Source organism: Capra hircus, chromosome 18, assembly GCF_001704415.2.
Source record: "Capra hircus breed San Clemente chromosome 18, ASM170441v1, whole genome shotgun sequence".
Classification (NCBI taxonomy): Eukaryota; Metazoa; Chordata; class Mammalia; order Artiodactyla; family Bovidae; genus Capra; species Capra hircus.
In genome coordinates this window covers 43,171,220-43,187,389 of record NC_030825.1, presented here as the reverse complement: position 1 = coordinate 43,187,389, position 16,170 = coordinate 43,171,220, and positions in this window count along the sequence as shown.

Below are 16,170 nucleotides of genomic sequence, written 5' to 3'. Positions count from 1 at the left end.
TCACAGAGAGTCTTAAAAAGAATATTTACTTTTAAATGGTGGATAATTGCTTTACAGCGTTGTGTTGGTTTCTGCCATATAGCAACACGAATCAGAACACGTGTCCCCTCCCTCTTGAACCTCTCTCCTATTTCCCACCCCATCCCAGCCCTCTAGATTGTCACAGAGCACCAAGTTGAGCTCCCTGCATCATACAGCACATTTGCACTATTTTACATATGGTATTTATATGTTTCAATGCTACACTCTCAATTCATCCCACCCTCTCCTTCCCCAACTGTGTCCACAGTCTGCTCTCTATGTCTGTGTCTCTACTGATGTCCTAAAAATGGGTTCAGCAGTACCACTTTCTTAGATTCCATATATATGCACTAATATATGATATTTGTTTTTCCCTTTCAACTTCATTCTATGTAACAGGTTCTAGGTTCACCCACCTCACTAGAACTGACTCAAATTCATTCCGTCTTATTTCTGAATAATATTCAACAATATATATGTACCACAACTTCTTTATCCATTCATCTGTCGATGGACATCTAGGTTGCTTCCAGGTCTTGGCTATTGTAAATAGTGCTGCAGTGAATGTTGGGGTACATGTGTCTTTTAGAATTGTGTTTTACTCAGAGAGTCTTTTATATCTGGGATTTTTGCATTTGCTCCTTTGTACTTACCCTTGTATTAATACCTCATGGAGCAGCTTCTTTCCAGGGTGTCAGTCTACAATAGTACAAAGACGTGGAGCTCACATCCATCTCATGAACTGACCAACCCACACTTCTGTTCTCACCATTTAAAATGTAGACATTTGGGTAGATTCTGCCATGATCTCCTCTATTCACATGACACCTAACTGCTTTCTCAGTTAGGTTGAGGAGTCGCTTTCTTCATTTTTGATCTATCTATGCTATTTTCATCAGTAACTTCTTGAAGTTTCTGGCCTATTCATAGGGCACACCTTTCCTGTTTTCCAGTGAAGTGCTAGTTTATCACTCTTCAGTCCTTTTATCATTTTGGTCAGTATTCAGGTGCAGAACACTAAACATGTAAGATGACCTTTATTTACTCAGAAATCTACCTTAATTAGAACTCTGCAGATTCTTATATATTTAATAAATATTTACATCCTCAGCACCAGGGATACATTAGCGAACAAAGCAGACAAACATCCCTAGCAGAGGAAATAGGTAAAAATTAATAGATTTTGCTGATAAGAAAATTATACAGTATGTTAGAGGTTGACTTGTGCCATAGAAAAAGAGAGAGCAGGCTGAAAGAACAGAGGGATCAGGAATAGCCTCACTGAGAAGGTAATATTGAGCATTGGTGGCACATTAGTCAGGGTTCCCCAGAAAAACAGAACCCATAGGAAATATATTGACATATAGGAAGTGATTGACTAAAAGGGACTGGTTCACACAACTCTGGAGGCAGAGGAGTGCTACGATCTGTTGATTGCAAGCTGGCAGCCCACAAAAGCTGGTAGTAGATTCCAGTCCAAACCCAGGGAACTGAGAACAGGAGAGCCAATGGCATTATTAAGTCCACTTCTGAGTCCAAAGGCCTGGGAACCAAGAATGCTTATGCCTAAGGGCAGGAGGAGGTAGACACAGCAGCTCTGGCAGAGAGAGCAAATTCCTTCTTTCTCTGCCTTTCTGCTCTATTCAGGACCTCCAAAGCTTGGATGATACCCACCCATACTGGTGACAGTGATCTTTACTGATGCTTCGTATTCAAATGCTAATCTCTTCTGAAGAAACCCTCACAGACACATCCAGAAATAATGCTTTACCAGCTATCTGGGCACCCCTTAACCCAGTCAAGTTGACATGTAAAATTAACCATCACAAGTGTGAAGGAGCTGAGAAAGTTGGCCACGTGGTTTCCTGAGGGATGGTTGTCCCAGCCACTGGGAAGACCCAAGGTTAATGCTCAAGGCCCAGTAAGGAATCCAGTACAGTCAGAAAAGAGAGTAGCAAGGGGGAAGACTGGCCATGTGGAGCCCATCGTATGGGCCCTCATGTGTCTATTGAGATACAGGGCTCTGGTTGTTACCTAATGGGAAAGGGGGAGCCATGGTAGGGTTTGAAGAGGGGAAGGCTATGACCTACTCCATACTTAAAGGTTCCCTTTGGCCGCATTGAACACAGAATTCCTGGGATGCAATCAGAATTCCTTGAATGCAGTTGATTGCCCTTGAGGTCACTGAATTGACTCCAGTGTGTGGTGCTCACACAGACTGCACGTGAGAATCATCTAGGAAGCTTTTAAAATCCTAGTACCATATCTGTACCTGAAACCAATTAAAATTAGAACCTCTGGGGTGTGTCCCAGGCATTAGTGCTGTGCAACCAAGGCGGTATATCACAGTTTTCAACAAAAAGAAGGCTCCCTTGGCCACTCACTGAACAGTGAGTTGCTAAAAGAGAAGGGCTATGTTTTGCATTTGGCTGCATCCATGGCTCACATTTGGCACATCATAAAGATGAGTTAATTCATAAAATGTCAATTTCACCAAAATGGGAACCCAGAATATTGATGGAAGTGTTGTCGTCTTCCCAGGCCAGAGCTCAGAGAGAGGCTTCTGCCGGGTTCTCAAGAATGGTTTTTGAACAGAAGCTCAGTATTGACAAGAAAGAGAGAGAAAGAAAGAAGCATATCCAAGAGAGAAGGAAAGAAAGGAAGGGAGGAAGGCAAAAGGAGCTTTTCAAGATGGGGAGAATCTGCCTTTCAGTTCTGCCTCAGATGTGAGTGCACCAGACGTGTGATGATGCTGATGTCCTTGCAACTTGTCTTGGCTAAAAAGCTGAGAGACTTTGGTGCAGGGCAGGGATGAGGGTTTCCTGTTTCCCCTGTGGGCCCAGACTTGCTCTTAGGAGGAGCTAATTTACTCAGAGAGGCTGAGGTCCCCTCCAGCCCACAGACCACAGAGAGCTCCCAGCTGCTGCCACCACCTGTTCCCCGCTGCCGCCGCATTGTGAAATCTCAGCTTAGGTCATGCTGTTGGGTTCATCCCAAGGTCAGGCTCATTCCCCAGGAATGCAGTCCCTGTGCAGAGGTCTTTCACAGCCCACAAGGCCCCTTGCTCATCTTCACCAGCTCTTCACCGCAGTTCCAGTGCTGCTGGGTAAATATCATGCACCCAGGTGCCTGAGACCATCTGCCCACCCTAGAGGTTGGCTGTTCTCCAGTGTTCACCAGGTTCTCCCAGTGTCTGGAGCGCCACGTGTTCAGGATGCAGAGAAGAGCTGCATGCAGTCCCAGCACATGGGCCAGGGAGCCACCTCCAGGACCATAGGGAGGGGCTAGCCTAGACCCGGGCTATTTGATACCATGCCACTGACCACATGTGGGCACCGAGCACTTGAAATATGGCTAGGGTAACTGAGACAACTTGCTTTATTTTGTTTAAAATCTGACTAAATGCCTGATACTTGATTCAGCTATTGAACAATTTCTAGATATGTTTAAATATGTTTGGAATAGCTTAGGTATTTGAATCTACTTTTACAACTGTAAATTTTGTGAAATCAAAATACAGATCAAGAAAACTTTAACATTCAAATTTAGATGTACTGTAAGTGTGAAGTACACACCAGATTTTGAAGACTTTACAAAAAAGCAGAACATAAAATATCTCATTAATACTTTTATATTTATAACAGGTTGAGATGATAATAGTTTTGTTATATTGGGTTAAATAAACGTATTATTAAAATTAATGTCACCATTTTCTTTGTTAATGTGGCTACCAGAAAATCTAAAATTACATACAAGCTCACATTATATTTCTGTTGGACAGCGTCAGAATTTGTCTAGGGAGGAAAACCTTCCACCATCCCTAAGCAGATGGAGAATGGTACCAGTAGACATACCAGACCATGAAGTAGACCAAGAATAAATCAGCTCAGGGCTAAGAAATGTCTTCCTTAGATAGGAATTCCTGCTCCCTCCTTTGTTGTTTCAGTCGCTCAGTCATGTCTGACTCTTTGTGACCCCGTGGACTGCAACATGCCAGGCTTCCCTGTCCTTCATTATCTCCCAGAGTTTGCTTAAACTCATGTCCATTGAGTGAGTGATGCTATCCAACCGTCTCATCCTGTTGCCCCCTTCTCCTCCTGCCCTCAAGCTTTCCCAGCCTGAGGGTCTTTTCCAGTGAGGAGTCAGCTCTTCATATCAGGTGGCCAAAGTATTGGAGCCTCAGCTTCAGCATCAGTCCTTCCAAAGAATAGTCACGGGTGATTTCCTTTAGGATTGACTGGTTTGATCTTGCTGTCCAAGGGTCTATTCCTGCCTCCCAGGTCCTGTTGGTTCAAATGATTATGGGTATATGAAAGTGAAAGTGTCAGTGGCTCAGTTGGGTCTGACCATTTGCGACTCCATGGACTGTAGACCTCCAGACTCCTCTGTCCATGGAATTCCAAAGGCAAGAATCCTGGAGTGGGCTGCAACTCCCTTCCCCAACAGCCCTTCCCAATCCAGGAATCAAACCTGGGTGTCCTGCGTTGCAGGCAGATTCTTTATCATCCAAATCACCAAGGAAGCCCCATGGAGGTTGGTTATTTCTAGCATGGAGTCTGCCTTGGGTATCAGGAAAAAGCAGAACTGCCACCCAGAGGAGTCCTGCTACCTTCCTCATGGTGGCTTCCCTCATAGCTCAGTTGGCAAAGAATCTGCCTGCAATGCAGGAGACCTGGGTTTGATACCTGCGTCGGGAAGATCCCTGGAGAAGGAAATGGCAACCCACTCTAGAAGTCTTGCCATGGACAGAGGAGCCTGGCAGACTACACCCCATGCAGTCACAAGAGTTAGACATAAGTTAATGTCTAAACCATCACTATTAAATTCATATGGTTATTTTTTTTAATAATTCTTTACTTTGGCCATTAAAAAATTCTGACAACATACTGAAGGGAAGTTGCTCAGTCGTGTCCGACTCTTTGCGACCCCATGGACTGTAGCCCACCAGGCTTCTCCATCCATGGGATTTTCCAGGCAAGAGTACTGGAGTGAGGTGCCATTTCCTTCTCCAGGGGAAGTAGTACATAAACCTATAGAAAGGTATCCTTTACAAATATACCTTGTGTCTTTAATTCTTTTACATTAATGTCATAATTTTCAATGCACTGATCTGAGAGTCACTTTTCTGAGTTAGCTTTACAGCAGATTTTGTCATATCAAGCCCAAATGAAGTCCCATTATTATTTTTACCAGCCACACAGTCTTCCATTGTATAGCTATATTTGATTTTTTTCAACTAATGAACATTTAATTTTCCATTTTCTTTTATACTATAAACAATGCTTTCTTTCATGATATAAACAGTGAACACTCTCGCTTACATCTTTTGAATGTGTAGTCCTTACTTTAGAATTGCTAACAGGGAAATGTTGGGCCAACATTAGTAAAATTTTCACTTTTATTCTGATAATAAAGTGCCTACTTATCCACATTCCCACCAACATTTTATCAGTCTTTTGCCATTCAGATGGATGTTCATTGGTACTTGAGGACATATATCCCACATTTCTAGTGAAACTGAAGGATTCTGCCAGTGTACATTGGCCGATTGTATGCAGTATGTGAATTATTTATTACACTCCACTCATTTTTCTTTTAGATGGTTTGTCTTTTCTATTTAGAAGCCTTTTATATATTTTGGGTATTAAACTTTTGCTGGTATAAATACAGTATTTTCCCTCAACCTGTCACTTTTCTTTTTCTCTTCTTATTTACTTTTTAATTGGAAAATAATACAAATGCAAAAAAGTACATAAGTAAAAGTGTTGGGCTCAATCCATTATCATAAAGTAAACACATCTATGCAACCACAACCTAGGCCAAGAAATAGAACATTTACACACCCAAGAAGCCCTTCTTTCTCCCTCTCCATCACCATCTGGTTCCTCCACTCAAAGCAACAGTAACTATCAAAAGATGAATTTTGCCTTTATAAAATTTATATGAAGGAATTATACACCCTCTGTTTTTTTGTGTCTGACCCCTTGTTGCTGTTGGTCAGTACCATGCCTGTGAAATTCATCCACATTTTGCATGCAAATGTAGACTTTTGTTGTTGTATAGCAAAGCATTTAAGAATTATGCCATATTGTGTTCACCCATTCTACTGTTTTTCTATTAGTATTTAGAGTTGATGTACAATATTATATGTTGTTGGTGTATAAGATAATGATGCACAATTTTTAAAGGTTATACTCCATTAATAGTTATAAAATATTGGCTATGTTCCTTGGACCTTGGACCATAAAGAAGGCTGAATGCTGAATAATTGATGCTTTTGAACTATAGTGTAGGAGAAGACTCTTGAGGGTCCCTTGGACTGCAAGGAGATCCAACCAGTCAATCCTAAAGGAAATCAATCCTCAATATTCATTAGAAGGACTGACACTGAATCTGAAGCTCCAATACTTTGGCCACCTGGTGCTAAGAGCCAACGCATTGGAAAAGACCCTAATGCTAGGAAAGATTGAAGGCAGGAGGAGGAGATGACAGAGGATGAGATGGTTGGATGGTATCACTGACTCAATGGACATGAGTTTGAGCAAGCTCCAGGAGATGGTGAAGGACAGGGAAGCCTGGCTTGCTGCAGTCCATGGGGTCGCAAAGAGTCAGATACTATTGAGCAAATGAACAACAACAAATATTCCTTATGCTATATGATATTTCCTGGTAGCTTACTGATTTTAGGGCTTCCCTGGTGGCTCAGACGGTAAAGCATCTGCCTGCAATGTGGGAGACCCAGGTTCGATCCCTGGGTTAGGAAGATCCTCTGGAGAAGGAAAGGGCAACCCACTCCAGTACTCTTGCCTGGAAAATTCCATGGACAGAGGAGCCTGGTAGGCTACAGCCCAAGGGGTTGCAGAGAACTGGACACGACTGAGCGACTTCACTTTATACTTTGTTTTATACACAGTAGTTTTTGCCTCTTAATTCTCTTCCTCATTGTTGCCCCTCTCCCATTCTGTCTCCCCAGTGGTAACCACTAGTTTTTTCCTATATCTCTGAGCCTGTTTCTTTCTTTTCTTTTTTAGGTTCCACTTACGTGATTATCACATATCATTTGTTCTTTTCTGTCTAACTTATTTCACTAAGCATAACACTCGCCAAATTTATCCATGTTATTGAGAAGTGGTAGAATTTCACTTTTTATGGCTGATCGGTATTCCACTGGGCTTCCCAGGTGATTCCCTGATAAAGAATCTGCCTGTCAAGCAGGAGACACAGGTTTGATCCCTGGGTTGGGAAGAGAAGATCCCCTGGAGAAGGAAATGGCAACCCACTCCAGTATTCTTGCCTGGGACAGAGAAACCTGACAGGCTGGGGTCGACAAGAGTCAGACACAACATAGTGACTAAACAGCAACAACAAACATTCCATTATATAAAATGTGGGTGTGTGTGCACATGCTCAGCCATTTGGTTGTGTCCAACTCTTTGCACATGTTTTTTATCCATTCATCTGTTGATGGACACCTAGGTTGCTTCCATACCTTGGCAATAGTAAATAATACTGCTATGAACATTGTACATGTATCTTTTAAAATTGGTGTTTTTGCTTTTTTCTATCCAGGAGTGGAGTTTCTGGCTTATACGGCAGTTCTATTCAGATCCTGAGATGATGTGGCTGCTGCTGAAACGTGCCACATGAAGTTTGCTGGGACCACTTTAGAACCAAGAGAGCCTGGAAATGCAGTGAAATCATAGTCCTCTCCATTGAGTTCATCACCAATGGGGGCAAATATAGGAAAAGGTAAAACACCCTAGTCTCTCCTTCATCCTTGCAGTATTCTTCCAAGACCCCTACAGGAAGAGCCTGACACAGAGCCTGCTGGCAAAGCAGAAATGCAGTTTGCAGAGCCCAGCTCCAGGATTACAAGGTAGGGGAGAAGAAAGTGAATTTGGAATCAAGAGGCAATAGATTGATAATTGGCACAGTTGTGCACCGTATGTTGTTGATTTGTAGAACCTCTTTATATATTCTGGCAACAAGTTCTTTATTGGTTATTTGTGTTACAAATATATTCTCCCACTCTGTTATTTTAGACTCTTTATGATGTCATTTAAAGAACAAAACCTATTGATGTAGTTCAATTTATCAGTCTTTTTATGGTAGGACATTGGATATCTTATTGAAGAAGTCTTCTCTACCCTAGGCTATAAGAATATTCTGTAATATTTTCCTTAGAAGCTTATTGTTTTCATGTTTAGATATACAATCTGCCTGGAACTGAGTTTTGTATGACTGATGTGAGGTAGAGAGGGGGTCAAGTTGTGTATTTTCCCCCATACTGTTATCCAGTTGACCCAGGAGTATTTCTCCAAAAGGACACCATTCCCACACTGCATCACGTCTTTTGTCCTCAGTCAAGTGTCCAGATATACCTGACTTTCTCTCTGGCCTGTCTTCCTTTGCATTGGCCCCGCTTGCCCATCCATGAACCAACGCCACAGTCCTAATTGCTATAGCTTTATAGTAATCCTGATTAACAAATAGAATCAGTCCTCCCACATTCTTTTAAGGAGTCTCTTGATTATTCGTCACCCTTTATATTTTCAGTAACATTTCAATCAACTTGTCTATTTCTTTTAAAAAAAATCCTGGTATTTTTGTTGGGTTGCTTACACATATAGATCATTTAGGGAGAATTCACATAGCTAAAATATTGAGCTATTTGAGCATAGTGTATAGATCTTTGAACCTTTGAACATAGTATATCAATCGACTTATTTAAACCCTTTGTATTATTAGTAATATTTTATATTTTCCTGTGTGAAGCCTGTTTAGGTTTATTCTAGGGATGTGGAAACTTAATGCTATTGCAAATAATATTTTTCACTTTCAATTTCTGTTTATTATTGGTAACTGACTGGAAAATATAAGCAGCTGCATTTGTGGTGATTTTTTAATTTCTACATGGTAAAATCTGATTATTATTTTTGTTGATGTTTCTGGGTTTCCTCGCTTAGTTTGGAAGGCCTTCCTTACCCAAGCCTATTAAAAAATTCTACATTTTATTCTTATACTTGCAGAGTTTTGCTTTTAAATGTGTAAATTTCTAACCCACTTGTATTTATTTTTATTAATGAAAAATGGGTCTAGTTTCCTTTTTATAATATTCTAAGTTTTCACATACACACAGGTTAGTTTCCAGTCTCTCTCTCTTTTTTCACTGATATATTTGTGTTCTCTTATGTAACACTATAGTGGCTGTATTTAAAATATGCTTTGGTTACTTTTTTAATGGTATTTCTTGATGACATAGAAGCCTCGTTATTTTTTTTTTTCCGAAATTCTTTTGCCAATTCTAGAACATTTTTTTTCTGTATGAAATTAGAATAACATTGTCAGATTCTATATGTTGAGTACAAATGAACTGAATTAACCAATTAATTTAGGAAGAATTGACATCTTCAGAGGCTTTCCGTATGCTAAGTTGCTTCAGTCGTGTCCGACTCTGTGCGACCCCATAGACGGCAGCCCACCAGGCTCCGCCCTCCCTGGGATTCTCCAAGCAAGAACACTGGAGTGGGTTGCCATTTCCTTCTCCAGTGCATGAAAGTGAAAAGAGAAAGTGAAGTCACTGAGTCGCGTCCAACTCTCAGTGACCTCATGGACTGCAGCCTACCAGGCTCCTCCGTCCATGGGATTTTCCAGGCAAGAGTACTGGAGTGGGGTGCCATGGCTTTCTCCGGCTTTCCCTATAGGAACATAATATATCAATTCATTCATTAAAGCTTCTTTCCTGTCTCCAGCATAATTTCATAGGTCTTCAAGTTTAGTTTTCATTGTTTTATTTTTGAAATTAAGTTTTAGACAATCAATGCATCAACATGATCTAAAATTAAAATTTATGTAGAAAGATATATCCAAGAAGGCTCACTCCCATCTCAGCCCCTTCACCTATAAGAAATTATTTTTTATTAGTTTCTTGTTTATACTCACAGAACTCTGAGCAAAAAGTAGCAACTACAATAAAAGCAGCTTTCTGTGTGCATTATTTAACTTTGCTTTTTGTTATTTAGTAATATTAGCTCAGCCTCTTCATTCCCTTTCCAAGCTGCATACTGTTCCACTTGGGTGGACACCACAGAATTTATTTAAAACAGTCTCTTACTCTTTTAAGCTTTTTGTTATTACAAATTTTCCTTGTAAATATACCATTTGGTACATGTGCAGGTGTATCTGTGGGATAAATTCCCAGTAGTGGGATCGTTGGATTACTAGGAATGTTTATTTTTCATTTTGAGAAATATTGCCCAGTTGCCTCCACAATGGGACATTATTTTGCCCTGAACTGAGGATAGCCATGACTGTCTCCCCAGAACTTCTCCAGCGGCATGTGCTCTCCAGCTGTCGGATTTCCCAACTGGGTAGATGAAAACTGGCATCTCAGTGTAGCCCTCATTTGCATGCGTCTTGTTATGAGTGAATTTGAGTGTCTTCATGTTTCAGAGTCAACTGTGAATTCTTTATCTCCCCAGGATCAGTCTGTATCTGTTGTTCCGACCTGTTTTCTAGTAGGCTCCTCGGGGGATTTGTTTCTCAAACATTATCTGATTCAGTCTTCACAATTCCCTTGCACTGTAGTCTTTGAAACATCCATTTTACAGATAAGGAAAGGCAGGTTTAGAGAGTTTAGGCTACTTGTATGAGGCACACAGCTAATTAGATACAGAGTTGGGATTTTGATCTATTTGTATCTGACCTGAAAGTACCCTTTCCTCTATGTCACCTTGACTCTGCGGATCAACCCTTATCTGATGTCTGCGTCCCACTCCAGGACCCCAGGTCCACAGTTAGGTAGCCTCTGCTTGAATGCCTCTGGTGACAGGAATCAAGCAGCCTGCCCCACTTTCTATTTTTCTTTCTTTTTGTCTATTTGGAAAAACTTTACATAATGAAAAGTTTAATGCCACTTCAGTGGCATTAAGTACATATACATTTTTGTGCAACCTCCACCACCACCCATCTCCAGAACTTTATCATCATTTCAAAGTGAAACTGAAACCTATTAAACATCTCCAATTTCCCCTCCCCCAAGCCCCAGGAAAACACCATTCTTCCTAGCTCTATCAATCAAGTTCTGCATGTAAATGGAATCATGCAGATTTCTCCCTTTGTAACTAATTTATTTCAGTTAGCATCATGTCTTCAAGGTTCATTCATGTTGTAGTATGTATCACAATTTCCTTTCTCTGTGTTTTTTGTTTTCTTTCAATTTTCATTTAACACTGGAGTATAGTTGATTTACACTTTCAGGCATACAGCAAAATGATTCAGTTATACACACATACATACGTGTGTGTGTATATATATATATATTCCTCCTTTTTCAGATTGTTTTTCCATACAGATTCAGTTCAGTTCAGTTGCTCAGTCGTGTCCGATTCTTTGTGACTCCATGGACTGCAGCACACCAGGCTTCTCTGTCCAATTTTCAGAGCCTGCTCAAACTCATGTCCATCAAGATGGTGATGCATTCCAGCCAGCTCATTCTCTGTCATCCCTTTTTCCTCCTGCCTTCAATCTTTCCCAGCATTAAGGTCTTTTCCAATGAGTCAGCTCTTCGCATCAGGTGGCCAAAATATTGGAGTTCAGCTTCAGCATTAGTCCTTCCAAGGATTATTCAGCACTGATTTCCTTTAGGATTGACTGGTTGGATCTCCTTGCAGTTCAAGGGACTCTTAAGCGTCTTCTCCAACACCACAGTTCAAAAGCATCAGTTCTTCGGTGCTCAGCTTTCTTTATAGTCCAACTCTCACATCCATACATGACTACTGGAAATTGGCTAGACAGAACTTTGTCAGCAAAGAAACATCTCTGCTTTTTAATATGCTGTCTAGGTTGGTCATAGCTTTTTTTCCAAGGAGCAAGCATCTTTTAATTTCATGGCTATGCCGGGAGAAATATCAATAACCTCAGATATGCAGATGATACCACCCTTATAGCAGAAAGTGAAGAGGAACCAAAAAGCCTCTTGATGAAAGTGAAAGAGGAGAGTGAAAAAGTTGGCTTAAAGCTCAACATTCAGAAAACGAAGATCATGGCATCTGGTCCCATCACTTTATGGGAAATAGATGGGGAAACAGTGGAAACAGTGTCAGACTTTATTTGGGGGGGGGCTCCAAAATCACTGCAGATGGTGACTGCAGCCATGAAATTAAAAGACGCTTGCTCCTTGGAAGAAAAGTTATGACCAACCTAGATAGCATATTCAAAAGCAGAGACATTACATTGCCAACAAAGGTCCATCTAGTCAAGGCTATGGTTTTTCCAGTGGTCATGCATGGCTGCGAGAGTTGGACTGTGAAGAAAGCTGAATGCCGAAGAATTGATGCTTTTGAACTGTGGTGTTGGAGAAGACTCTTGAGAGTCCCTTGGACTGCAAGGAGATCCAACCAGTCCATTCTGGGGGAGATCAGTCCTGGGTGTTCTTTGGAAAGAACGATGCTAAAGCTGAAACTCCAGTACTTCGGCCACCTCATGCGAAGAGTTGACTCATTGGAAAAGACTCTGATCCTGGGAGGGATTGGGGGCAGGAGGAAAAGGGGATGACAGAGGATGAGATGGCTGGATGGCATCACTGACTTGATGGATGTGAGTTTGAGTGAACTCCGAGAGATGGTGACGGACAGGGAAGCCTGGCGTGCTGCGATTCATGGGGTCACAAAGAGTCAGACACGACTGAGTGACTGAACTGAACTGAACTGACCTGTATACAAATTTTTCAGGAGGCAGGTAAGGTGGTCTGGTATTCCCACCCCTTGAAGAACTTTCCACAGTTGGTTATGATCCACACAGTCAAAGACTTTGGCATAGTCAATGAAGCAGAAGTAGACGTTTTTCTGGAATTCTCTTGCTTTTTCTATGATCCAATGGATGTTGACAATTTGATCTCTGGTTCCTCTGCCTTTTCTATATCCAGCTTGAACTTCTGGAATTTCTCAGTTCATGTGCTATTGAAGTCTCGCTTGGAGAATTTTGAGCATTACTTTGCTAGTGTGTGAGATGAGTGCAATTGTGCAGTAGTTTGAGCATTCTTTGGCATTGCCTTTCTTTGGGATTGGAATGGAAACTGATGTTTTCCAGTCCTGTGGCTACTGCTGAGTTTTCCAAATATGCTAGCATATTGAATGTGGTACTTTCATAGCATCATCTTTGAAGATTTGAAGTAGCTCAATTGGAATTTCATCACCTCCACTAGCTTTGTTTGTAGTGATGCTTCCTAAGGCCCACTTGACTTCACTTTCCAGGATGTCTGGCTCTAGGTTGAGTGATCACACCATCGTGGTTACCTGGGTCATTAAGAACTTTTTGTATAGGTCTTCTGTGTATTCTGGCCACTTCTTCTTAAAATCTTCTGCTTCTGTTAGGTCCATACTGTCCTTTACTGTGCCCATCTTTTCATGATATGTTCCCTTGGTATCTCTAATTTTCTTGAAAAGATCTCTAGTCCTTCCCTTCTATTATTTTCCTCTATTTCTTTGCAGGGATCACTTAGGAAGGCTTTCTTTTCTGTCCAAATTCTCTTCTTTGGAACCCTGCTTTCAAATGGATATGTCTTTCCTTTTCTCCTTTGCCTTCTGCTTCTTTTTTTCTCAGCTATTTGTAAGGCCTCCTCAGACAACCATTTTGTCTTTTTGCATTTCTTTTTCTTGGGAATGGTTTTGATCACCACCTTCTGTACAATGTCACAAACCTCCACCCATAGTACTTCAGGCGCTCTGTCTATCAGACCTAATCCCTTGAATCTGCCACTTCCACTGTACAATCATAAGGGATTTGATTTAGGTCATACCTGAATGGTCTAGTGGTTTTCCCTACTTTCTGCAATTTAAATATGAATTGGCAATAAGGAGTTCATGATCTGAGCCACAGTCAGCTCCTGGTCTTGTTGTTTTTGCTGACTGTATAGATCTTCTCCATCTTTGGCTGCAAAGAATATAATCAATCTGATTTCAGTATTGACCATCTGGTGATGTCCATGCATAGAGTGATCTCTTGTGCTATTGGAAGAAGGTGTTTGCTATGACCAGTGTGTTCTCTTGGCAAAACTCCGTTAGTCTTTGCCCTGCTTCATTTTTTTCTCCAAGGCCAAACTTGCCTGTTACTCTAGGTATCTCTCGACTTCTACTCTTGCATTCCAGTCACCTATGATGAAAAGGACATCTTTTTTGTTGTTGTTGTTAGTCTTAGAAGGTCTTGTAGGTCATCATAGAACCGTTCAGCTTCTTCAGCATTGCTGGTTGGGGCATAGGTCTGGATTAATGTGATACTGAATGGTTTGCTTGGAAATGAAGAGAGATCATTCTGTTGAGACTGCACCCAAGTATTGCATTTCAGACTCTTTTGTTGACTATGAGGGCTACTTCATTTCTTCTAGGGAATTCTTGCCCACAGTAGTAGATATAATGGTCATCTGAGTTAAATTCACCCATTCTAGTCCATTTTAGTTCCCTGATTCCTAAAATGTTGATGTTCACTCTTGCCATCTCCTGCTTGACCACTTCCAGTTTACCTTGACTCATACAGCTAACATTCCAGGTTCTTAGGCAGTATTGTTCTTTACGGCATTGGGCTTTACTTCCTTCACCAGTCACAACCACAACTAGCCATTGTTTTTGCTTTGGCTCTGTCCCTTCATTCTGTCACAAGAGTGTATGTTCCTCGGTTTGGAGTGACGGACATTAAAGCCCTCGGCGCGTCACCGCTCTCGGGTCTTGGACAAACCGTGTTATCGCTCTTAGGCAAATCAGTGTTACAGCTCTATTTTATTTAGAAGATAGCAGGAGAATCCATCCTCGAAGCATGAGGGCATGCCAACCCAAAAACTTGAAGGGAAGGGAGTGGAAGAGCGCATGGGGGAGGCGGAGAGAGAGAAGGAGAGAGAGAGAAAGAGCACACGCATGTGGGAGAGAGAGAGAGAGAAAGCGCTTTGGCTCCTCCTTTTATGTTTTTTCCTTCCCCTGGGCCTGCCCCGTGCACATTGGGCTCAGCCGGGAGGGCTGTTTGTTCTACCTGAAGTCTCCACTCCGGTCCTTGGACCTCCTTTTGTTCTGTTTTCGCGGGCTTTTGCCTTCCTTGTCTTTTAGCCAACGCCATTTTGGACTCCTTTTCCCTATTCTACCTACCTAACAATTCTTTCTGGACTTATTTCTTCATTCTTCTCCAGTAGCATATTGGGCATCTAGTGACCTAAGGAGTTCATCTTTCACTATCATATCTTTTTGCCTTTTCATACTGTTCATGAGGTTCTCAAGGAAAGAATCCTGAAGTGGTTTTCCATTCCCTTCTCCAGTGGGCCACGTTTTGTCAGAATACTCTGGGGTGGCCCTACATCATAGTTTCATTGAGTTAGACAATGCTGTGATCCATGTGATCAGTTTGGTTAGTTTTCTATGATTGTGGTTTTCATTCTCTCTACCCTCTGATGGATGAGGATAAGAGGCTTGTGGAAGCTTGTGGAGAGGGACTGGCTGTGGGGGAATCTAAACTGGGTCTTGCTCTGTTGGAGAAGACTCTTGAGAGTCCCTTGGACTGCAAGGAGATCCAACCAGTCCATTCTGAAGGAGATCAGCCCTGGGATTTCTTTGGAAGGAATGATGCTAAAGCTGAAACTCCAGTACTTTGGCCACCTCATGCGAAGAGTTGACTCATTGGAAAAGACTCTGATGCTGGGAGGGATTGGGGGCAGGAGGGGAAGGGGACGACCGAGGATGAGATGGCTGGATGGCATCACTGACTCGATGGACGTGAGTCTGAGTGAACTCCAGGAGTTGGTGATGGACAGGGAGGCCTGGCGTGCTGCGATTCATGGGGTCGCAAAGAGTCAGACACGACTGAGTGACTGAACTGAACTGAACTGATGGGCGGGGCCATGCTCGGTAAATCTTTAATCCAATTTCCTGTGGATGGGTGGGGCTGTGTTCTCTTGCTGTATTGGCTTGAGGCCACACTATGTTAGGGGTAATGTCAATGGCGACTTCCTTCAAAAGGACTTATGGCAGCATGCTGTGGCTCCCAGAACTGTTGCATTCCGTGCCCCTGACCCTGCGGCAGGCCACTGTCAACCCACGGCTCCACTGGAGACTCCTGGACACTCACAGGCAAGGCTGGCTCAGTCTCTTGTGGGGTCACTGCTCCTTTCTC